The sequence below is a fragment of the Quercus lobata genome, chromosome 1, assembly GCF_001633185.2.
Source record: "Quercus lobata isolate SW786 chromosome 1, ValleyOak3.0 Primary Assembly, whole genome shotgun sequence".
Taxonomy (NCBI): domain Eukaryota; kingdom Viridiplantae; phylum Streptophyta; class Magnoliopsida; order Fagales; family Fagaceae; genus Quercus; species Quercus lobata.
The window spans coordinates 6,503,026-6,527,096 of NC_044904.1; the positions used below are offsets into that span (position 1 = coordinate 6,503,026).

The 24,071-nt window shown below is 36.6% G+C and overlaps 1 pseudogene; it reads right to left on the reverse strand.

Moving 5' to 3' along the window:
- Positions 1 to 1,800: 1,800 nt before the first annotated feature.
- Positions 1,801 to 22,811, reverse strand: LOC115976341 (annotated as a pseudogene).
- Between the last annotated feature and the right edge of the window lie 1,260 nt (positions 22,812 to 24,071).

The following is a 24,071-nucleotide window of genomic DNA, read 5'->3' on the forward strand; positions in this document are numbered from 1 at the left end:
AATGTATATTATAAGTATATTTAAAGAAATACTATATTTATGTTTGCTTAGGATATGAAAAATACATTTGAAAGATAGATCTCTTATTTAATTGGACTATTTTATTTAATCGTTCAATTTATAGCAATTTAATATATTTATTTATATTTTAAATAATTATTAAATTAATTATGACTTCATCATGATTCATACTCAATTCTACTTTAGTCCGACCTCAAAAATCTTGAACCTTTCCCTTCTACTGCTCTTTGAATGGTTTGGCCAAGAAAACCATGACAACAACATTGCAAAAGTGATAATTTTAAATTCTTCATTCATTATTGGATATTTTGGTCATCTTTAAACGTTTTCCCATGCATTGCACTCGTTAGTGATAAGTTTAATAAATAAAAAGATAGAAGAACTATTCAGTTTATCACAAACTCTCTCTCCCTCTCCCTTACTTCTTGTTCATAGTGATAATTTTCCTTCTTCTTCTTCGTTACTCTGTGAGATTGTTCTGTCTTAAGATTTCTTAGGTTGGATATGTCATCGATGCTGAATTCAATGTCGCTCTGATATGGAGCATTGGATTATAGACTGGGGGAGATAGTTCATCATTAAAGGAGAGTTTGTAATGGTGAAGGTGGCAAGGTGAAGGAGAAGAAAGACTTAATCATTACTTTATACGTTACTTCAACTCTCAATGTTGCCAACTTGACATAATGAAAACCAATATCGCAAGGCATGAAGATTTTTTGCTTTATCACCGAAAACTTTATATTAGAACAAACACATAATGAGTATTAGAATCAATAAATGACCAAAAGTTGTTATCAAAAATAAATAAATGACCTCAAGTTTGCATGATTATCTTGAATCCACTTGATACAAACCCCTCAAAATTTGTAAGATATTTTTCTTATCTAAAAAATTACTGCAATTTCCAAGGAACGATCGAGTAGGAGTCGAGGAAAAATAAACTTCACTTCCGAGGCTTGATCTATTGAGGAATAGCTGCTAGAGTTGAGCCTATTGAAACTCCATTTTTCTTGAGTTGTTCTTGAGCAATCTTTGAGTTTTCAACTAGATTTTAAATTGCCACTTTAAAACACATCGAAAGTCATGATTCATAATTTGACACATTTTTGCACAACAAAGTTCACTAAGAAGATTAGTCCAACCAGGTTGGGTGGGGCTGGATAGATCTGTAAGTTTTATTGTAAATAGGTACTTTGGGATCATGTATATTCTTTATATTTGTAACCTCAAACTTTCTTACCAAATTCTTAAAGTTGGTGGTTACCTTAAACCACTTGTGAGATTTTTTCCATTAGGGTTTTCCTCATCTTAACCAAATCATTGTCTTGAAATTTACTTTTCCATTAAATGAAATTTAGGTTGGCAATATGGTTGTGCCTAATACAAAAGGCCAAACAGTCAAAATATTTTTCCCTGTAAATAGTGACATTAATTTTATTAAGACACATTTGGGTTTGTAAACAGTGACAATAATTTAAATTTATTGAATACAAATTACAGTCATTATTTAAAATAGAGAAGAAATGATCTTTAATTTTATTCAAAAAAGAAACATTCGAGTTTGTAAACAGTGACATTAATTTTATTTTAATTTAATTTATTGAATACAGATTATAGACATGATTTAAACATGAGTATATCCATAGTATCTATATATATATAGTTCAACATGAGTATAGTCATAAATTTGTCATCTTATGGCTTGAGGAATTTCTTAAACCAATGGGCAGACAATTTTGGATGTCTTTTCAACCCATTTTTGTAGTCTACGTAGTTGATGCCAAACCGAACGGTGTAACCATTACTCCATTCAAAGTTGTCCAATAATGACCATGCAAAATATCCCTTCACGTTAACACATTCCCTACATTGAAAAATGGATCAATTGGACTTTCAACAACAATTTTCATAATTGTTTATACGGCATATTGATATTAGTAGTAATAAAGTCATATTAGTATTAGATTTGAAAGAGAGACATCTTCTCTACTTGATAGCCCTATGAAGATACTGAAAATGTTGATAGTAGAAATCAATTCTATAGTTGTCTGCAAGGGCTTCCTTAAGCGGTAATGTAGCATCATTGAATTCATCAATTCCTATAATATAGTGGTAGATTTTTAGATTCATTAAAAAAAAAAAATGGAAATCAAACTACTATTCCTTTCAAATTTTATATTTCTATGGCTAGCACTGTAACTTTATGAGAACATAATTGAAAAGTTCAAAAGAAAATTACCATTCTCGGTAATGAAAATTAGTGGATTATTGTACTTTTTCTTTGTGTATAATAGAATGTCTCGAATTCCCCTTGGATAGACATAGAGCCAATCTGAAGCAGCCTGAAATGTCATTTTAGAGAAAGAATTTAAATTTAGTAAGGATTCAATATTAAAATCTCTTTACACACTCTAATGAAATGGTGCCACACCATTTTTTTTCTTTTTCAAATGGAAGAATAGGGAATACCATACACAAGAACAACTTAACAACATAAAATCCTATTCATCCAGATTATTCAGTTTTTTTTTTTTTTTAATAAAAATAAAAAACACAAGAAAGAACCCGTTAAAACCTCAATGCCATAGAAGCCATCAGAGAACTCACCGGAAACGCCAACCAGTACGATAAGCTGCCAGAGATTATCAAAAGCTCTAGGGTTAACCATTAGGGATTACATATTTTGCCATGGAAATCTTTTTCTTCAGAATTTTTTCATCGAATACTACTTATTCATCAACTTCAATCCCTTCAAAGAACTTGCTTTTATTAATCAATTTAATTAGTATCTTATATTCATCAACCGAAATATTTTTCATCCACCTTTTTTTTTTCTTTTTTCCTTGGAATTTAAGGGTTTAGTTAGAAGATATTTGTAGCTTTTCAATTTAGTCCAAGGCATTGAGTTTCGAGAATAAAGAAGACTGAGAAATCCGGTTAAGATTACTGAAAGGCTTTTCATACTTCGTTGCATATTTCGTTGTGTGTGTCTATTTAGAGAATTTCTGGTGGTAGTTGGCGTTCCTGGTGAGTTCTCCAATCATATTTCTATGGCATTGGGTTGTTTTTGGTTTTTTATTTTATTTTATTTCATTTTTTTTTTAATATTTAAAACTGAACAATAATAGGAATTTTTGATTATAGATAAATGACATTTGTCTCACATTATTACTCTACTTTCATTATCATACTACCTTAGAGAAGGATGCTAATAAACAACTAAAATTTTATATATATATATATATATATATATTTATCTTCAAGTTGTGTGAAAATTAAACCATTTAAGAATTGCATAAAAGAAAAAAAAAAAAAAAAAAAGAATCAAACTATTGTAACAATCTTAAGATCTGTATCAATATTATGTATGTTTAATTTCATACACACCTTTGGACCGATGGGGATCCCATTGCGCTCATGAGTTGCCACAACAAAAGGAAAAAGCATGGTCTTGTTAGTACATATGACTTACATATATAAGAAAAAGAGAATCATGGCTCCAAATGTTTGAGTTCATACTAGTAGTATTAGTTTGCAAATCTGTCAAGTAGCTTTTGTTATCAGCTTTCGAGTGATCTGAATCGGCTGCATAATTAGCAGTATAGAAGTTTAGCCCTAGAAAATCAAATGACCCATTTACTAGCTTGGATTGCTCTTTCGTGAATTTGGGTAATCGGTCACCAACTAGAGATTGCATGCTATGTGGATAGTCACCGTTGGTTAGGGGATCCACAAACCTACCACAAACCACAAAATTTTAAGCTTTTATTGTACCTATTATATTAAACTAGCAAAGGGTTTTTCTTTTCTTTGAAAATAACTAGCAAATAGTGAAATAGATGTCCAAAACAAAGAGTCATGTAGTTTTAGTATACTTACCATCCAAATATGAAATCATCAAGGGCTCTTTGCACAGCATCACGGTCATGCCTCGCATTAGAGAATGGCTCATACCAGTCTGAGACTAGGGATATACCAATAGAGCCTCTGTACTTTTTGCTCATAGCGAAAGCTTGCTTATTTATAAGGACACACTCAAGCTAATGGAATTTGTATTTTTGGCAACTTTTAACAAATCAATCGATAAGCTTTCAACAAAAAGTTAATCCAATCCCACACTAATGGAAAAAGATAATACTTACTTAATTACTAATACTGAAAAACAAGTTTAACTTGCAAATTTATTTTCTCTGAAAATATTTTTTAAATGAACTACCTAAGATTGTCCTGTATCAAGTGCATGTCAACCATGGGAACTGTAGCTAATAAGTGTGCCCTGAGTGGAATCCAACTTATTATTGAATGTAGTACAATTTTCAATAAAAAAAAAAGGTAAAAAAAAAATAAACATAAAACAATTTAGGCGTGGAACCTGATACTTTTTGTTGAAGCTGGAACTGAATCACATAAAAGGGACAAAGCCAAACATCAAGTGCAAGGCAAAACGACACGCGTGAGGTTAAAAGATCAGAGCAAGCTGAAGAACAAAACGACTGCGTGTTGATTAATAAGATCACGTGCTTAGCATGTGAAGTAATTTAATTCCAGTTAATTGTATTAGTGGTCCACCTATCGAGCATCTAATGGTTTAGTTGCATTTCCGTTAGATTAGGGAGTTTGTTAATTTTCTGTTTTCAGTCTTAGCTCCTCTATTGCTGTATATATAGAAACAGGGACTCATCTAATTACTTACTTTGTACATTTTCTGATTTTGATGAATGAGAAATATCTTCTCTCTCAAATATTTTCTCTCTAAACTTCCAGAAACCTCTTTCTCTAATATGGTATCAGAGCAAGATTCTTTTGATTTTCTTTCATCTGTTGCCAAACAGGTTTTAGTCTTCAAAGTTCCTTTCTTTTCTTCGTGATTCGCTTGAAATTCTAGTTGCGAAACAGTTTTGGTTTTCAAAGTTTCTTTCTTTTCTTCTTGATTCGCTTGAAATTCTAGTTTTTTTTTTTCATGGCTTCTGATTCAACAGCCAATCAAGCACAATCTTCCACTCAATCCGTGCCTTCTCCAAGCACAACAATGGCAGATGAATTTGCTAACAATCCTTATTTTCTTCGAGCCACTGAGAGTCCAGGAATAGTTCTTACTTCGCAACCTTTAACCGGTCCAGAGAACTATTTGAGTTGGGCGAGATCAGTGTTCTTGGCTCTAAGTTCACGGAACAAGTTTGGTTTTGTGAATGGTTCTATTCCACAACCAGATCTTACCTCTCCACTGTACAATTCTTGGAGTAGGTGTAATACCACTGTGCTCTCATGGCTGACCAACTCTCTCAGCATGGATCTCAAGGCAAGTGTGATGTACATCAACACTGCAAGGGATTTATGGATTGACCTCAGAGACAGACTTTCACAGGGCAATACTCCAAGGCAATTTGAGCTGCAAAAGGAAATTGCTCGTCTTTCTCAAGGTACACTCACAGTAAGTTCATACTTCACTAGGTTTAAGACTCTGTGGGATGAGTTTATCAATTTTCAACCTTTCACTGTATGCAATTGTACTTGCACATGTGGTTCTAAGGCTTCTCAATTGGAAGCACAGCATAAGGAGCATGTTTTCCATTTCTTGATGGGATTAAATGATAGTTATGGGAACATAATAGGTCAGATCTTATTGCTTGAACCTTTTCCATCTATTAGCAAGGTCTGCTCCTTGATTTTGCAAGAAGAAAAGAGAAGGAGTTTTGGGCATGGAGTCAATATAGTTTATCCTACTGAGGCTACTGCTATGTTTGCTAATCATGCTAAGGGTTTTAATGGCAATCAAGGACAGAATCAAGGCAATCGTGGTACCAAAGGTCATTTCAAGAAGGATAAACCCATTTGTACTTACTGTGGCCTTAGTGGTCATATTGCAGACAAGTGTTATAAGTTACATGGGTATCCTCCAGGCTATAAGCACAAGGGAAGCAATCAAGCTATGGCAAATCAAGTTTTAGCAATTTTGCCTTCTGGACATTTTGGCAATATGGATGGTTTTGCCTCAGCCAATCAAAATTTGATCCAAAATAATGCTGGTTTTCCTAATCACAACTTTCAATCTGAAGCTGGTTTTCTTCCACAGCCTTCCTTTGGTGCTACGGTTGCTTCTCCACAGACTTCTATCCAAAATTTTCAGCCTCAATGTCCCATCTCTCAGGTTCAATGTGAGCAACTCCTTAACTATTTGAAAGCAGTCACAGCTTCTGGTTCTGGTATTGGTACTTCTACTGCTCATCAAGTTGCTACTGTCATGGCATCTGCTCCCATTATTCAACCTGCCTTACCACCTAACTCAACTTCTTCCTTTACTACTGATGCTTCCAACTTTTCAGGTAATCCTTTTTGGATTCCTCCCAATTTTACACATTCTGTTTTCTCTACCCATATTGTTGATAGACCTCATTTTAAGTCTAAAGCTTGGATTTTGGACACTGGTGCTACTGACCATATGGTCCACTCAGTGTCACAACTTACTACCATCACTTCCACTGTCCATTCCTATGTTTTCTTGCCAAATGGGGATCAAGCCTTAGTAACACATATAGGCATTGTGCAGATTTCACCCACTTTGACACTCACAAATGTTTTATGTGTTCCTACTTTCAGTTTCAATCTTATTTCCATTAGCAAACTTACACAACAATCTTCTTGTTGTCTTATTTTTCTTGGACATTGGTGTTTTATCCAGGACCTAGCTCAATGGAGCATGATTGGTCTGGGTAAAGAGTGTCAAGGGCTGTATCTGCTGCAAGCTCCTGCTTCTCAGATTGCTCCTACTGCCTTGGTTACTTTTGCTGGCCATACCTCTTCTACTTTATGGCACAGCAGATTGGGACACCCCTCTTTTTCAAAGCTTTCTTTGTTAAATAAGATTGTAAGTTCTGAAGCTTTCAATAATCTAGATTGTTGTGAAGTTTGTCACCTTTCTAAGCAAAAGAGGTTACCTTTTCCTTCTAGTAGTCATGTATCTGTTCAGCCTTTTGAGCTTGTTCATTGTGACTTGTGGGGTCCCTTTTCCACTTGTACTGTTGAAGGTTTTAGGTATTTCTTAACAATTGTTGATGATTTCTCTCGTTGTACGTGGGTTTATCTTCTCAAGAATAAATCTGATACTCAGTTTTTCATTCCTAATTTTGTTAACATGGTTCATACTCAGTTTCATGCTTCTGTTAAGACTATTAGGAGTGACAATGGTACAGAATTTTTCTTAAGGGAATTTTTTCATTCCAAAGGCATCTTGCATCAATTGTCATGTGTTGATACTCCACAACAAAATGCAATTGTTGAAAGGAAGCATCAACACATTCTCAATGTTGCAAGAGCACTAAAATTTCAATCCAATGTGCCTTTGTGTTTATGGGGTGATTGCATTCTCACTGCTGTCTATCTTATTAATCGATTGCCTTCCAAACTTCTAAATAACAAAAGTCTATATGAATTGCTTTTTAAGTCTTCTCCATCTTATAAGCATTTAAAGTGTTTTGGTTGTTTGTGTTACATATCCACTTTACCACATAATAGGCACAAATTTGCACCTAGGGCCAGAAAATGTGTCTTCTTAGGCTATCCTCATGGCGTTAAAGGATACAAGGTTCTTGACCTTGAATCCAATTCTATTCATTTTTCCAGGGACATCATCTTCTATGAACATATTTTTCCTTTTGTCTCATCTGATCATCCTTCCACTTCTTATCTTGATTCTTTTGTGTTTCCCCATTGTGTTTCTAATGCACCTTATGTTTCTGATCCTCTTAACCTTCCTTTGGTTGATTCAATCTTGGCCACTTCCCAACCTGATTCACCCATTGATCCTACTCCTTCTACTTCTAATACTTCTCATTGTGATTACCAACCTGATGTGTCTTTACCTTCTGCTTTGGACCCTGTTGTTCCTCCTTCACCACCTTCTCTTGATCAATCTTTGCTTATTTCCTCATCCTCTTCCTTACCTGCCTTAAGGAGATCACCCAGAACCCATCACCCACCTTCTTACCTTGCTGATTATTCTTGTAAAGCAGTTAGTACCAAGCCTGCTTCTGGTTTGCCTTATGACATTTCAAATGTTCTCAGTTACTCACATCTTGGACCTCAGTTTGCATCCTTTGTCATGGCTGTTAGTTCTGTCCCATGTGAACCTGTTTCATTTTCTCAGGCAGTTCAGTTTCTTGAGTGGAAAGCTGCCATGGACAAGGAAATTGCAGCTTTGGAGCTTAATAATACTTGGACACTAACCCCTTTACCTGCAGGTAAGTCTCCCATTGGCTGTAAATGGGTCTATAGGGTTAAGTATCACTCAGATGGTTCTATAGAGAGGTACAAAGCTCGCTTGGTTGCCAAGGGTTTTACCCAAAAGCTTGGTTTGGATTATTCCGAAACTTTTAGTCCTGTTGCTAAGTCCGTTTCAGTCAGGATTGTCTTATCTTTGGCTGCTGTGAATGGGTGGTTTCTTCACCAAATGGATGTCAATAATGCTTTTCTCCATGGTGAGTTGGTTGAGGATGTTTACATGTGTTTACCACCCGGTTTTCACAGCAAGGGGGAGCATCTGGTACGTAAATTGAATAAGAGCCTTTATGGATTGAAACAAGCCTCTAGAAAATGGTTTGAGAAGTTTTCATCCACCATTTTGCAAATGGGCTTCATTCAATCAAAATCAGATTATTCTTTGTTTACACACACACACACAAGGAGCTTCATTCACAGTGCTCTTGGTTTATGTAGATGATATATTGTTGACTGGTAATAATCCAACTTGTGTTCAACATTTGAAGAAGGTTCTTGATGACAGATTTGGTTTGAAGGATCTGGGGTCCTTAAGGTACTTCTTAGGGCTTGAAGTGGCTAGAACTGATGCAGGTATAAGCTTGAACCAAAGAAAGTATGCCTTGGAAATTTTGGAAGATACAGGTTTTCTAGGTTCCAAACCAGTCAAGTTTCCCATGGAGCAAAACTTAAAGTTGTCCAAGTATAAGGGAAAGCCATTGATAGATCCTTCTCAGTTTAGAAGGCTTATTGGGAGACTCTTATACCTTACTTTGACAAGACCAGACATCACATATGCTGTACATAGGCTAAGTCAGTATGTATCACAGCCAAGAGAGCCCCATTTACTAGCTGCTAATAGAGTACTTCAATATATAAAAGGCTCACCAGGAAAAGGCATTTTTTTGCCAAGCCAATCTGACCTGCATATTAAGAGCTTTTGTGATGCGGATTGGCCTGAATGCCCTGACACTAGAAGATCCTTAACGGGTTATGCTGTTTTCTTAGGGGAATCATTAATTTCATGGAGGTCTAAAAAGCAAGGTGTTGTTTCAAGGTCCTCAGCTGAGGCTGAGTACAGAGCAATGGCAAGTGTAGCGTGTGAGGTCACTTGGGTGCTGCAAATACTTAAAGATTTAAGGGTGAATCATACAAAACCAGCTATGTTATTCTGTGATAATCAAGCAGCCTTGCATATAGCTACAAATCCAGTCTTCCATGAAAGGACAAAGCATATTGAGGTGGACTGTCATTTGGTAAGGGATAAGATCATGGAGGGTATGATTAAAACATTTCATGTTGCTACTAATTCACAAGTGGCAGATATTTTTTACCAAAGCACTTGGTTTCTCAGCTTTTACAAGACTTTCTGGAAAGTTGGGTTTGAAGGACATTTTTGTTCCCAGGATTGTGAAGGCACAAATCACAGATCAAGTTTCAGTTCAAGAAGGTCAAGTCTCAGAACTTGAGGTTCAGGACTTGAGGGGGAGTGTTGAAGCTGGAACTGAATCACATAAAAGGGACAAAGCCAAACATCAAGTGCAAGGCAAAACGACACACGTGAGGTTAAAAGATCAGAGCAAGCTGAAGAACAAAACGACTGCGTGTTGATTAATAAGATCACGTGCTTAGCATGTGAAGTAATTTAATTCCAGTTAATTGTATTAGTGGTCCACCTGTCAAGCATCTAATGGTTCAGTTGCATTTCCGTTAGATTAGGGAGTTTGTTAATTTTCTGTTTTCAGTCTTAGCTCCTCTGTTGCTGTATATATAGAAACAGGGACTCATCTAATTACTTACTTTGTACATTTTCTGATTTTGATGAATGAGAAATATCTTCTCTCTCAAATATTTTCTCTCTAAACTTCCAGAAACCTCTTTCTCTAATACTTTTGCTTGTACACTTTGACAGCAGATGCATGAGCAAGAAGTTGATTATGTGACACCAAATACGGCTCTGTCCCAGAATCTCCACCAGTGCAATTTAACTGTTGCCAACTAGAACATCGACCCGGTGGTGATTTCCCATTAATATAACCATACTTGACATAGCTCGATGGTTCATTTAGAGTGATCCAATACTTGACACGATCACCAAATTCTCTAAAGCAAAGCTCAGCATAATCCCGAAAATCATCCCTAAACATATACATTTAATAGTATCAAAACTATCTAATAACTGACATTACACCAATTAATTCTGCATTTGTATTTGAGCATGTCATTTATAGCATGATTCAGTTATTGATCTAGAAGGCCTAACTATCCAAATAGCAAAAAGCTCTCTTTTCTTTTTTCTTTTTAATTCAGTAGTTGGGGGAAGTGGATTTGAGCTTGAATGTCTCTAATCTCAATTGGAAATACTAGGAGATACAAACTAGTTGAACTATAAATCTGTTAGCAAAAAAAAACTTTTATGTAGATAAAAATTTTCTTTGTTAGTGTAATACATTTGTAAATGGATAATAATAATAATAATAATAATGATACTAAGTGATTGGTATAAATAATGACTAAATTACAAATTACTGAAATTGTACTTTCCAACTTTTACAGATTTTCAATTCAATCCTGTAAATTCCACAATTCTCATTTCAATCCTCTCTCTAATATATTTTCAATTTAATCATTCTATCTAATTTTGTCCAATCTCACTGTTACTTTCAATATTTTTCATTTTTCAAAAAGTCATCATTTTAGTGGAGCATATTGGACACAAAGAGTTATACAGTAATACTGAAAAAAAAAATAATAATAATAAAATAAATCTCATTATAGGACTATTAAAAACAAGAGGAAGTTAAATGTCTTATTTGAAATTGTAGGTTAATAATACGCTAATGTATCATATCATGAACTCGCATAAAAAAATTTCAATGATAAATTCTTAACAAATAATATTAAACTCAATAATTCTGTAAGACAATGAGCAAGAAACTTCACAAATAAGTCATTTATTGACAATAATAATAATCAAAATGGGCCCCTCTTTGATTCCTTATCTTCAAAATGGGTAATCAATTTAAATTTTAAACATCAAAATAGTGACAAAATTTGTAAAAAGTATGCTAATTAGAATTCGGATGAATAAAATGGTTGATCATAATGTAAATTAACCACTTACACAATATGGGGACTCAAAAAAGCACCATACTCATCTTCCAGTGCCTGGGGAGGGTCTCAGTGGAAGAGGGTCACAAAGGGCTATAGACCTGCATTCATAAGAGGGCCACAGCAGAGAATTAATAATGCATGATAAGTTGATCACATGTGATGGAATTTAAGAAATTTTCACGACCTCTGGCTAGGAGCTTATTGATTAGTTTGTTGTAGTATTTGATTCCTTCCTTATTCACATTTCACACCCTCGGATAGTTTTCCTTCTGAAATTAGTCCCAAAAGGAGATTGTTAGGAACATAATTTGGTCACAAAACAATAGCCATTCAATTGCAGCCTAAGGTGTGTACTTGATGTACCGATTTTTATGTCCATGTCTTTGGATGTTTCTAACCTTTTATGGAACTATGAATAGGATAATCTTACTTGGCAATACTCGAGACCATGAGATTGAGAATCTGTATGCATCTAAGCCCATCTTTTTCATAATCCGAACATCTCCCTACAATGTATAATAACAAAGCATATAAAAATTGTTTGAAAAACCTAAAATGAGGAGTTCTTATACTGTGATTATCTTGTATTTGGTTAGATATGCTCAATAATTAGAAAAATGCATGTGGCAAACATAATTGGACCCTAAAAATGTAAAATAATAATAATAATAATCAAAACACAAAAGTTAATTAGAGGCAAATTAGGAGATAACACAACAGATATATATAACAAGTGGAGACAGGATGATGAAAACCCCGGTTCTCCTTATAAAGAAAACAAAACTATGCAATTGTGTTACAAGACTCTTAGTAATTAGGAGCTAATGAATGATTATCTTTCTAATTTTCATCACAAACACAGAACAACATATATATACCTTGTAGCGATGATATTGATCGACAGCTACATCTCTGTTGCTTCCATCCTTTATCTTACCTGCAATTTCATTGTAAGGATTTATTTTTTTTTCTTTTACTATTTAGGAATTAGTAATTACTAATTAGAGCCATAAGAAAAATGGAACTAGTACTTAAGACTCCCAACCAGAACATATAAAACTTATTTCTTGTTTGGAGTTCAGTTATGGAAGAAAGGAAATAAGGGGGGAAAATGAAGAAAAATAAATATCTTAAAGATATATAGTAATGTGAATGTTTACTGTTTACGTTGTTGTTGTTGTTGTTGTTTCTTTCTTTTTTTTTATTCTTTTTAAAACGTCAATTGGGGATAAGCTCTCAAACTCCATCATAGCTCTTGTTAATAAAACAAGAGGCATAGAATCTGTAGATATTGTTAGGTCATTAATATTTGAATAAACATTATTAACTACTTATTTATTTATTTAACTTATTAATAATGTAGCAAAATCTAAATAACTTATGGTTAAAATTTTTAACAATATTTAAATATACGTTTTTAATTTTAACAATATACAGAAGCTGTAGGGGCACAATTTAGTAACCAAATTCTTGTTGTTACAAGCCTTGGTCTAAAAAGCCCAACACAATGAATTCTTGTAGAGTATGGGCTAAAGAACTCGGTTTAAGTAAGTTTAAACGGATTGTTGCATGGGTTAAGGGAACACAAGAACAAGAACAAATGCTATTGTGTTGAAAGGTCACCCGGAATGATAGAGCTAAAAACTTGATTAATAGATACAGATCAATGCAGTAAGACTCCTTTCCATGCTACAATATTCTCTCTTTTTTTTTCTCGTCCCCTTCTCTTGGGGGACTTTTACATATTATATAGGCCATTTCCAATTATCTGAGCTTTACACTTGTTGATCATCCAAACCCCCACTTGAACACCTGTCCCATCAGACACCTCTCTCAGTTCTTTGTGAGTTGCGGTAGCCAAGGTAGCACTATTTAGGGGTCTTCTCCACATTAATGCGGTCAGGAGAGTAGTTGTAATGCATTTAATGTGGTGGTGGCAGCCTTTGCTGAGATATTTCAAGTTTCCTTCCTTTTTACGTATTTAGAAGATGGACTGTAGTGGCTTGGATGTACCTTTGCTCCGGTTTTTGCAGTATCCGAGGAGAAATTACTCCTCGGACATGTTTTCTTTGCCCCAGTGGACATGATTTCTCCTCGGACATGTTTTTTTTTGCCCCAATGGCCATGAATACGGATTACTTGGGTCACGTTGGCTCCTCGGATGGGTTGCGTCCTCAGACGGGCCTAGGGCCCAGCCTATTATTTTGGGCCGGTCCCCATAGAAGCTCTATCAATCCTATCCCAAAAAAAAAAAAAAAAAAAAAAAAAAAAAAAAAAAAAGCTCTATCAAGCAAGTGTATACTCTAGCCTCCCCGAGCTCATTACGAAAAAAGAGTCAAGGCCAATGTAAAACAGGAAGAAGTAAAAAGAATTTTATTATGCCACTACTTGTACAGAGAATTAGGCAGCTATTTTGCTTGGTCCTAATACCACATGCTTTGATTTAAATCCGGTTAAACTCCTGAAACTCTCATAGTTATCTCAATTTTTCAGCTTTGAATCAACACGCACAGTGTTTGTTTGTTTTTGGTTCTTCAATAAGAAAAATGATCTTCATTTTAAATGGATCAATTTTGATAATAAGATGTTTAATGAGTCCAATTCAAATTCAAATACAACAATTAATGAGTCCAATCCAAATTCAAATACAGCTAAAAATAGGCCACGAAATCAATAATTTAACTTGTAAGAGTTGTACATTCCTTAGGTTTAGTTGATTTGTTATTATTGTAAAAAATTCCTACAATTTATTTGATTTTTTTTTTGTAGGAAAATGATAAAGGTTTTACAATCTAAAATTTACAAATGAATTAGTGGACTTCAATAATATATGAATATTTGAAATATGTTTTGGAAATTGGTGACAGATAAGTTTTTTGACTTCATGCAGTAAAAGTGTTAAGCATAGTTTTGTAGGTTGTTTTGTAGAGTTGTATCTATGGTGGTTATATCAGTTGTATGATGGGTTGTATGGTAGTGACCGGTTAGTGTAGTGTAACTGCCTACGTGTCCATATAAGGCTGGCATATCAGGTGTAGAGTATACGGGTGGGTTAGTGACAGTGGTTAGGAAACTGTGCAAGGGCAGTTGAGTTAGCAGTGGAGTTAGTTACAGAGACTAGTGGGGTGACAGCTGTGAGGTGTGGTTTAAAAGACCAAGGAGTTGTACAATGGTCAACTAAGCAAATTGTGAATCAAAATAGTCTTTCTTTTTCTTTTCCCAATTCTTGGAGGCATAGCCGCATAGCTGACTCCGAACCCAGATACACCAATAAACAGTAAATTTCAATCCTAACAAAAAAAAGTTGCAGTATCCCTAGCATTACTTTTGTTGAAATTGTAAATCCTTATAATTTAGGGAATTTTATCTCTAATATAAACTATACAATTTCACAAGAAAACCAAGAAGGTAAGTTATTACTAATTTTCATCTAGATCCACCACTTGTATCATTTTATTATCTACTATTATTTTAAATGACACAATCTCCTGATTTTGTATTCCTTTAAATTTAACAATAATGATTTATAATAAATTTTTTAAATCTAAAAGCAGTGGAGCTAAATTTTTAGCAATTTAGCTCCACCAAAAGTTACTTTATCTATTTTACCTAGACACATGCTGCAGTAGTGGATCTATTTTAGCTTTCAACACAATAAAATAATATATTCATCACAATAAAATAATATTTCTACTATAATAAAATAATGAGATAATTACACATAACCCACCTGTGGTTTGGGTGAAAATCACTTTGCCTACCCGTGGTTTGAAAAGTATCACTTAACCCACTTGAGGTGTGTTTCCGTCACTCTCCGTAACCCACCTCGGTCTCTGCCGTTACAAAAACACATTTTAACCCCAAAACAGAACATAAAGCGAATCAAAACCCCCAAAACTCAAACACTTTTCGAGAGAGACACCCAAGGTGCAATCAGGCTTGTTCTTCGCGGTTTGGAGCGTGTGGAGAGGGAGAAAGCACTTGTTTTGCATCATCGAACCTGGGCAAGGTATGTGTGATGTTTTTTCATCTGCATTTGGGTCTGTTCCTGATTTAGGGTTTCAGATTTTGTTCAAGTGTGAACTTACTGTGTGAAAGTCTAAATCCAGGAATCGTGTTATGTTGAGATGTCTTCATCAAGTGGTAATTTCTCGGGTTCATGTGGACATATGTGCAATGAGTAGACTTGTGTTTTGAGAACAAGTTTGAGTTTGCACAATTTTGGGAGGAGGTTCTTGGGTTGTAGCCGTTATAAGGTTGGACCTAAGTGTCATTTCTTTGTTTGGATTGATAACCCAACCTGCCCTCGTGGGAATGAAGCTGCACCTTTGGCTCTAGAGAAGATGTCTAGGTTTCAGACTGCTCTCCAACTTGCAAATGAGAGGGAAAGGACAGCTCTGGAAACGGCAGAAGAAGCTAGGCAAATGGCAGAAAAGGCTCTTGAAGAGGAAGCCGAAGCCGAAGCCAAAGCCAAGGAAAGGGAGAGAAAGGCTCGAGCTGTCTATGCAAAAGCTAAGGAAAAAACCATTCTTGCTGAAGAGAAGCAAAGAATATGGAAGTCTGCATGCATTTTGTCATGGATCTTTTTTGTTATTGTTATGTTGTTGTGTTTTGGCTCAATTGAGTTCTTTGGAGTGAAGAGACCTAGATTGTTGCCCCTGAAGTAGTTAATTGGTTAGTAGAGATAGTTATGGCAATGGTGTTAATGAATTTGCATTGTAATAGCACTAGCCTACTGATGTAATGTTTTGATGTGTCAATGAATGAAGAATTGGTCAATTCTTGAGTATTTTGTGCATATCATAACAACCATTCAATGGAAGAAGTAATGGTCAATTATCAATTTGGCTGTGCATACCATAACAACCATTCCACAATAAAAACTTTCATACACTGTATTAGAAAAATATACTTGGACATAATTTGTAATAGCAATAAATAAACTTCCATATAATTTGGCTGTGCATACCATAACAACCATTCCACAATAAAAACTTCACATACACTCTATTAGAAAAATATACTTGGACACAATTTGTAGTAGCAATAAATAAACTTTCATATAATTTGGTTGTGCATACCATTCCACAATAAAAATAATATATTTGGACACAATTTGTAGTAGCAATAAATAAACTTCCATATAATCTAGTTTGGACAAATATTGTTCCATACAAACTGTAATATCACAACTTCCATATAACAACCTGGAGTGTATTGTACTTTAATTACAAAAAAGCACATTCCAAGGCCAGCAGTGATTGTTTTTTTACACTAATTAGTAATTACAAAAAAGCACATTCCAAGGCCAGCAGTGACTGTTTTTTACACTAATTGATAATTACAAAAGGCCAACAGTGGTCTTCACAAAAAAAAAAAAAACCAAAAAGGCCCACATGTTCCCACTAGCTTTACTCCCAATGCTGGCATGCGTACCCACTAGCTTCATTCATTTCTTGCCTTTACTCTTTCCTCTTTCCACCCACTAGATTCATTTTTGGTGGCCTTTGTGCAGCAAGCTGTCCTCTAGTCCTCACACCACCAGTGCTCCCACTTGCATGTGAAGGCTACAAAATAAAAAATAGATCCACTTGTTAAAAAATATCCCAAGCTACACAACCATCCAGGACTAAGTTACCTGTGAAGAACTTGGTAAGGTATCCCAGGTCTCCCTAGGTGTGTGAAACTCTGGTTGTGAGGAAGAGAACCATCCTGCTCTCTTGTGAAATGGCCTATGTTGATTTCCTTGCTGTGAGGATGAAGGCTAAGTGGCAGACATCATGTTGTAGGTCTGGGTAGGCTGCTGGGATGGTGGCTGAGGTGCAGGCTGAGGTGCAGATCTAGGTGCAGGCACCCCTTCCCTTGCCTGCAACAAAACCCAGTTTCAATACAGTGTCTATTGTAAGTTTAAAAACAAGTTTTTTGTTTTTTTTTGTTTTTTGCCATTTAAATCCTAATTACTTACAACTTTTTCTCTTTGAAGTCTCTGTCTCCTCTGCCATGGTGTCCCCCCAGTGATGCCAGCCTTGCACCCTCTTGAGTTATGCCCTTCCTTTTTGCATTTCCCACATCTTACAGGTCTGTTCTGTCTACTTGCTTTGTAAGGATTCCTAGGCTCATCAGAAGCCCTCTTTCTTTGCTTGGGTGGTCTGCCTGGTGGTTTGTGTATGTGAGGTGCCAGGGGAGCAGGCTGTCCAGTCTCAGCCCATTCTGACTGGCCAGGCATGGGAGAAAGTACCTCCTTGTATATCTCCATGTAAGTTTCTTTGAAGTAGCATGGGTGGGTATAGTCTTCTGGTGTCTCAATGTTTGTATAAATGGCTGTTATGGCATGTTTGCAGGGAATGCCATTTAAATCCCAAGACCTACAGCTACATGTCTTCTTCACCAAATCAACTACATGCCTCTCATACTGACTGCCTACCTCATAAAGGAAACTACCAGCTGGGGTAGCACTAAATGCCTTACTTTCAACTTTCAATTTCTCCAACCTATCTTGTATGCTTGGACACAACTTTCCAGCATACTTCTGTATCCCTTCCCTTTTTGTGTAAAGCCTAGTAATAAGTCTAACCCTAATCCACTCCAACATTGCCAAGATAGGCTTGTCCCTAGACTTCAATATCATTGCATTAAAAGACTCACTCAAATTATTTACCAAACAATCTGTTAAGGCCCTAGGAGTGAAGTGTGACCTTGTCCACTGTGCAGGTGCAATGTTTGCAAGATACTCGTATGACTTTTCATCCAAATCCCTTATGTACTGCATGCATCTCTCAAACTCCCTTACTGTTGTGGCAGCAGCACACCTCCACAATGCATCCTTCAGCTCCAATCCCTTGTGATCAACTTTGAAATTGTTGTAGATGTGTTTCACACAGTATCTATGCTCCACGGTAGGGAATAGTGTCTCTATTGCAGGTATAAGCCCCTGTAAATAAGCAAGCAAACAAACAAACAAAACAAGTTAGTTCAGCAAACAAAGTCAACTATTCAAGTGTAACTGAACAAAACAAAACTTGCATACCTTTTGCCAATCAGAAATGAAGACCAACTGAAACTCCTCTGGCCTCCCTATATCATCAGCAAAAATTTCCAAAAACCATATCCAATACTCCCTGGTTTCTTGTTCCACAACAACCATGGCTACTGGAAAAATGTTGTCATTTGCATCCTTGGTAGTGGCAGATAAGATTTGCCCACCAAATCTGTGTTTTATGTGACAACCATCTAAACCTATAAATGGCCTGCATCCACCTAAAAATCCTACCTTCTGAGCATTGAACCTAACATACATCCTCTTAAATTTTGGCTGGGAAGTCTCTTCAACCATTTCTGTCTGCAATATAACCCTACTCCCCTTGTCTACAGTGGTTATCATTTGTGCATAGTCCCTAAAGACACCATATTGCAGTTGCTCATCTCCATTTATCAAATCCTTTGCCTTTCTCTTTGACCTATACACTTGGTTTACACTTAGGTCAACAGATAAATTTTGCATCACATGGTTGTGTACACCACTCACCTCCCAATTTGGATTTTTGCTAAAATCCTCAATGAACCTCTTAGCAACATAAGCTGATGTTGCTTGGTTGTTTTTGAAAGACTTGAGACAAGTACAGTCATCAATCAAGGTCTTAATTTGAAATGTTAGCTCTCCACTTATTTGAGATGCATAACATCTCCACCCACACCCATTCTTGCAATGAACTGATATCTTGGTCTTCTCATTAAGCTTGAATTTGATGTCAATAGGTTTTTTGATTGCATACTCCCTCAAAGCAGCTCTGAACACCTTTGCATTAGGGAACTTCATCTCCTTCTTCAATATAACATTTCTCATGTCACTCTTAGCATTAAACTCTACTTGCTCAGGTACCTGCTCATCATCAGACTCATCCATGCTTACCAGGTCATCCTCAAGGGCTGGCTCAGCCCACTCAGGGTCTGTGTGGGGTGCATTGCTTGATTCTGGGGCTGTGTGGGGTGCATTGCTTGATTCTGGGTTTGTATTGGGAGCAGAACCTTGTGGAGCTGAGTTTTGAGCAGCAAATACATCATCACCAAAGTCATCCCCCTCTAGGCCTTCATTTAGCCAATCATCATCATCATCATCATCATCTCCTTCAACATTCTATTCTTCATCTCTTGCATCAATGTCAACATCCTCAACATCTTCTTCATCATCACTCTCATCATCATTCTCATCATCTTCATCATCATCACTATCCAATTCTATTTCAACCCTTGCTGCATCACCACTTACATCACCACCTGCATGACCACCTACACCATCTGCCACTCCCCCTGCATCACCACCTACACCACCTACCACTCCCCCTGCCACTCCCCCTGCATCACCACCTACGCCACCATCTGCCACTCCCCCTGCATCAGAATACTCAACTGCCAATGGCTCCACATCTATGTCAGTATAGATTATGATTTTTTCAGCATACCATGCCTTATGAAGGTTAGTCATGTTTACGACATCTGTATCTGTTTCTATGTCTCTTAAATCATGCTGTAGATCACCATCAGGAATTAAATACTTATATCTACTGTGTTCCTTAGGAGCACCAACTAGATGGCATAAATCCCGAATTTCAAAGTAACTCAACTTGTCAGGGTCAATCTCTGTCAGTAAACGTACAGACCCACCCACATATTGTATGGTTGGCTCCTCCACAAAACATCCCCCAACATGAATTTCAAGGTCAAATGTGACATCATCCATCTGCAATTAAAATAAGTATTTTGTTTACACACACTGACATGCAGAAAGTGAGAAGAAGCCAAAAGAGACAACAAGCCAACAAATTGACAACAACACACGGACAAAGGACCACATAAAGCACATGCAAAACCAGACTTCCCAACAAATTCATAGGGACCACACTACCCACACTTCACAAACAAGTGCAATCATTGACAAATAAACTTGATTCCTTCAGGTATATGCATTATAGAAACAACAATAGCAAAATGCATATCCTAAGCGATTCTACACATAAATAGCAAAATGCTAATTTAACATACAAAAAAAATTTTACTGTGCAGATGAACAGCAAAACCTAACTACGTGGGTGGGTCACCATAAAAAAATGACATCAAGAACCCAAATGCAGATGAAAAAACATCACACATACCTTGCCCAGGTTCGATGATGCAAAACAAGTGCTTTCTCCCTCTCCACACGCTCCAAACCGCGAAGAACAAGCCTGATTGCACCTTGGGTGTCTCTCTCGAAAAGTGTTTGAGTTTTGGGGGTTTTGATTCGCGTTATGTTCTGTTTTGGGGTTAAAATGTGTTTTTGTAACGGCAGAGACCGAGGTGGGTTACGGAGAGTGACGGAAACAGACCTCAGGTGGGTTAAGTGATACTTTTCAAACCACGGGTAGGCAAAGTGATTTTCGCCCAAACCACAGGTGGGTTATGTGTAATTATCCCTAAAATAATATATCACCACCACCACACAGCACAAACATCCTCCACCACCACCACCACCACCACCAGTTCACAGTAAAAAAAAAAAAAAAAAAATCCAAATCCTCAATCCAGACCAAACAAAATCACCAACCGGAGACAAACCCAGCACAAATCGGAGACCGGCTCCCCAGATCCATCATCATCCTCGTTAAGGCCGACTCCTCGGTTGATCAAACCATCGCCGTCGTCTCCTCTTTCATGGAGCCAGGCGACTCCATCATCGACGGCGGCAACGAATGGTACCTAAACACTGAGCGTCGTATCGAACAAGCCTCGTCGCAAGGCTTGCTGTATCTTGGCATGGGTGTATCGGGTAGCGAAGAAGGTGCCCGATACAGTCCTTCGTTGATGCCCAATACGGTCCTTCGTTGGTACACAACGGAATTGAATACGACGAGTGGAATCGCGGTGAGTTGGAATACGGCGAGTGGAATCGCCGATATTTTCGTCAAGTGGAATCGCGGCAAGTTGGAGAGACCGGATTGAGAGAGAGAGAGTGATGTTCAGAGATGAGAGAGAGAGAGAGAGAGAGAGAGAGAGAGAGAGAGAGTGCCATTATTTTAATGCCTGGATGATTAAAATATTTTTTTTTTTTGCTCCTCATGAACAGTGCACATCTATTTTTAGATGTGCACTGTAGCAGTAGAGCTAAAATTTTTAGATTTAGCTCCACTGTTGGAGCATCATTTTAGCAGCAGTGTAGCTAAAATATAGCAATATAGCAATATAGCTACACTGCTGCAAATGCTCTCATGTTACTCAAAATTTTAAATAGCATGGCAGCTTGTACATTGATGGAGACAGAGAGAGACCTGGATATCTATGAGTGAAAATGTCCCATGTACTTGGTCCTCTACCACCTTCTTTTGCAGCACCTTCATACTGGAAATTTGAGAAAACACACATGTTTACGTAATAATATTAATCATATGACATTTGCAGTAAAACTATGATACAAATTTACATAGAGGAAATTGTGACTTTTAGTTACCTGATAAGCCGCTGATGCTGTCCCAAAAATAAAATCTTTTGGAAAACTGGTCCGGTTGAGTGAAGCAGTGTCATGGCTTGGTGAAACAGCAATGCCATTAGTCAATAAGTCAAGAAGAACCAGGAGGCCTAAGACTAGATAGCCTTGAAACGCCATAATTGATTTTGGGTGTGTAGCACTAGTTAGAATCTGCCAGTTATTTCTCAAAAGAAAAAAAAAAGAAAAAAAAAAAAGGTATAATCTGCCAGTTTTTTTTTTCAGAGGAGCACTGCATAATCTGATTTATTTAGAAAAGATAAACATAGAGATGATAAAAAAAAAAAAATCCAGAGCAATCCGTTGGTCAATTTGTTAGTCATCATAGTTGTCCTTCAACTGACTGTTTGACATTGCCCAAAATAGATTCTTCCCTGTCAAAATCCATAAGACTGAGAAAATTACTCTAACTGAATAAATTGATTAATTAGTCTGTACAAAGATTTTGTTTATATACAATGAAAACAGAGCAAACCCTGATTATCTCTCTAAACTGTTACAAACAGCAAATCCTAACAAATTTAACAGCCTAGAACCACGGGTATTAAACTATTAATATAACATGTGCCTCTCACCTGTAGGATAAATAAATCTAAAACTACAAAGAATTTAAGTAAGGAAAAGACTACACGGCTGTCGTTTAACCATTATCTTCTTTCTCTGTTGATCTTTGACAAACAAAGCTTTTTTCTATCATGAAACCCTCTCTAGGGATGGCTTATGTCCTTTAAATAACACAACAAATAGGGTTCAAAACAGGCTTTAAATGAATAGTTATGGGCTTTTTTGCATTGTTCATATTTGTTAAATTATGCACCTCAATAAATCCACCAACAGTTGAGGAAACATAAACTTCACTTCCGAGGCTTGATCAATCAAGAGAATCGAGGGTAGAGTCGAGCTCTTGAAACTTCATTTTTCTTAAGCTGTTCTTGTTGGAAAAAAAAAAATCCTAAATCCCTGTGAATTAAAATATATAACTATTAAGCAATGTATATATATTAAGCAATATATATATATATATATAGAAGCAAGACTTTAGTACAGTATTTAGCTGTTTAGCTGTTGTTGTTTTTTAAATTCTCCATATCAGATAAATTTTGTCACCTAGATTTTTTATGGGATAAAAATGTATTCTTTACTTAAATAGCTACGTGGCTGAATTTAAAAAAAAAAAACCCTAAAAAACAGCAATTAAGGCACCGTACTTAGATTTTGTCATACATATATATATATATATATATGTAAGGACACGATTCCTTTGCGGCCCATTAACATTTTTGGGCTCACACACGAAAGATCCCTCACAATATGATTTGTAGAGAGTGGGCTTGAAAAACTTGGGTTTGGTCCCGGGGCGATGTTCCGATCCTGATTTTAGAGGAATTCCTATAGGAAAAGGAGTTGGGTTTGGATGTTTAAGCCCTATGGCGTCGCGTCCAATGAGATTGGGCTCCTCGGACTTGGTCCGAGGACCATTGAGGTCATTCCTGGTTCCCCGACGGCGAGTCTTTTTTTATGATCTGCATGTGCTATTAGGATACTTCCACCCCCGGAGCCCCCTCCTCTTCAGATGGGATCTCTCCCAGGTTCACTTACTTCTTCTTTTATACTCGCCTGCATTCACTGTCTTTCGTCCACGTGTAGGGTCAATCTTTACAAAACTGACATTTGTCCCATCAGTCCAATCCCGAAATTGTTGGGGATGGCTGATAAAGCTGAAGAGTACGGCTCTATCAGGGGCAGCGTATTGAATGGCAATGAGAGCAGCTGTCCCGAATATTCTTAGATTCTCTTTTAAGTTTGGCCCTATACCAGTTTTACCCTTCTTCTTCTGGTGGGGTTTTGGATCTGCCGAGGACTGAGTTGTCCTCGGCTACATCACAAAACTGTTTGGTGCTCTGTATTGTAGAGTTTGGGCCGTAGCTCTCCTTGGCTCGGGCCTTCGGACTCTCTAAGGGCAAATGGGCCTGGCCCATAAATTATTGGGCCCCACAATATATATATGGAAACAAAAATTTCAACAAGCACTAATAGAAAAAAACATCAATTTTACATGAAAAATCCTCAAATGCAGAGAAAAAAACCATGAGTAGTTTCAAAAAATATTTGCTATAAAATAGAAATTACAATTCTCAAATTTATGTTAAACTTGAATCTACAATAA